Consider the following 2,830-nt stretch of genomic DNA (forward strand, 5'->3'; position numbering starts at 1 on the left):
CGTCGAATCTGAATCACTTGAAAAAAACACGGGGGTGCTTAACTTTTTTCCAGGTGTATATATTGTGGCTGTGCTGGATAGGTGAGAGAGATGGAAAGGCAATGACACCTAAGTGAGCAGTATAACCCTTCAATGAGGTAAACTACAGACTGAAAATAAACCCAAGTTAAAAGAATATTTTTATTTAAAAAAGCAATACTACGGTCTCAGTTAAACTAAATCAATTTTAAATCTTACACAGAGAGCTCTTGAATGAAAAGTTAAGTAAAAAATCCTACCAACGTCTACCTAAAGGTGGAATCCTGGCTTTTAATCCTAGAAAATAGGACATCGTAAGCCAAATTTGCACATGAAACTTCTTTTGTATGTATTCTCCATCCACTTATTCGTGAGTACTGAACTGAGAGAAACCCCAGGCTATTACTCAACTTGTTGACTATGCTTTAAAATAACAGGTATTGGCCCAGTGTTTTTGAAAGCAATGTATTGTTACTCTATGTACAGACTTTCAAGTGGATTTTTCAGGACTGAGGTAATTCAAAGACTTACAGAGAAATATTAATCTAATTATTCATTGAAGATATACAAATAAGTGTAAGGTACATTGAAACAACTCAATTCAACAGAACAACTTGATATTGTTCTACTTGCATGTGTTAAAACATAATTTATTTCAATTTATGTACTTTTCTATTTATGACTACTTAAATCTTGCTCAACTATATAAATTGAATCTTTTAAAGTAAGTAGAGATAAATTTATCAAGTGCCTATTACTAATCCTACTTGCAATAAAACTGAATGTTTTACTAACAGTGAGGGTTCCCAGCTGATGAAACAATGCATTTTAATCATTGTAAGTAAGAACATACAAACAGTATAGTTGATTAGCTATGCTCATTATTGGGTTGATTTTTATTTTTGATCTAAGTAAGTAGCTTGCTGGTTGGGTTTACAGTCAAAATAATTGTTAAAAGCAGGGGCACCCAACTGTTAAAGCAATACATTTGAATCCTTATTGCTAAGAACAGTATATTTAATTAGCTAAACTCATGACTGATTGATTTATATTTTTTTTAAAGTAGCATACACCCTTTACATAGTGTTAACTAGGTTTTGGTCTTTTTTAGCAGAAAAAACATCTGCATACTATGCTTTTTGTATGAAATAGATACAAAGACATTCTGGCATATGTTGTGCAACATTACCACTGTAGCTAATTTGCATATTATAAATATAAAGAAATACAAAAGAAATGTCTTATGTTCCTGATAACTTCTACAAACATGACTGAATGGTCCTGAGAATTGGTCCAGACTTTGATGGGATGTGAAGAATTAGTCTGAACTAAGAAAAACTCTGAAAGTAAAAGGGTTAAGGATTCAAAATATGCAAACAATTAATTGTGACATTTTTTGACATTTAAAGGGTATAAGCTACCTTAAGTAGGTAGCTTCTCAAAAGTTTATACTAATTGCTTCTGAACTTGTCACATCAAATAATTTCACTAAAGCCATTAATAACATCTAATACATGCATTAGTATAAGTAACTTTTCACATGTTGCCATTCTATTTAAAAAAAGAGTACTAGTTCCTTGACTCCACCTATTGTTTTTTCTTCTTAGAGGGAGGATTGAGAATCAATATATATCAATTCCTAATAGTTTTATACACAGAAAGAGACTGCATCTAGTAATTAATTATAAATAAAAAGTTATAACTGGTCTAAAAGGAATTATTTCTAATAGATAGTAACATAGCATTAATAAAGTGCATGGCACAACAGAATCTCCTACCAGAAAATATGTGGTAAAAAGTAAATCACAACAGAGTATATAGAAGAATGATATACTTAATAGTTTTGAGCCAAGTTTTTCGAAGGAAACAAAATTGAAGAACAGGCCTCAATGAGTTTAAGTAAGATATATTTAGCCAATATTTTTCAAGTTAAAAAAAGTTCATGACAGCATCATGTTGTCAGATTTTCTCAGAGGGAAAGAAGTGAAACTGTAAGTAAATTTCCAATCAGGAAATGCACTTATTGTACAATAGGCTATAATAAATGGAACTGCTTAAGAGCAGATTTACTGAAGTTGAAGTTAATAAAAGAGTCTCCCTAAATTTATTAGCTAAATCATTTCCATATATTATAATAAGTTCAGGTGCCCATGCACATAAAATATAATGATTGCTGTAAGCAAAGTATAACAAAGAAATGAGAACTCTCACTGTAAGGTAGGAATGGATCCTTGCTGATAAGAGCCAAGTTTGGCAAGACTACTGAATGAGTCATTAAATAGCTTGATCCTGGGAAATTGTGTCCATTGTATGAGGAACCAAGAAAACAGATTGATTCACCCAATTTCAAAAACAAATTTTTCAGAGAATTCTGGCAGATGATAAGACTTGAGCATTTTCAGAGGAGGAATGGAAAATGCACTTGTAATATTTCCAAAGATAATCTCTTAAGAGCCATTGCTATAAATACACAAAAATTTCTCAAACAATCTAAGAATGGTTAGGTAGTTGGTAGAAGACTTCCATCATGTGGTTGGGATGAGAGAGCTACTGAAACTTTTGGAAAACGCAAAGGATAAAGAGGATTCCAAGTAATCTGAGGCTTGTTAGCAGTATGTGATTATCAGCACTCAAACATGTATCTGAAATCGTCTTATAAAATCAAGAAGTTCCTTGCAGATATTAAACAAATGAAATTTATAACTCCAATGTTTGTTCAGCAGCATTTCTAAGTATCTGTATTATTGTACAAAAAAAAAAACAGACATATTTCTCATTCTAAGAGAGCAAGAGTTGATGTTTTCCTGCAATG

Source organism: Limulus polyphemus, unplaced genomic scaffold (genome assembly GCF_000517525.1).
Source record: "Limulus polyphemus unplaced genomic scaffold, Limulus_polyphemus-2.1.2 Scaffold6493, whole genome shotgun sequence".
Classification (NCBI taxonomy): Eukaryota; Metazoa; Arthropoda; class Merostomata; order Xiphosura; family Limulidae; genus Limulus; species Limulus polyphemus.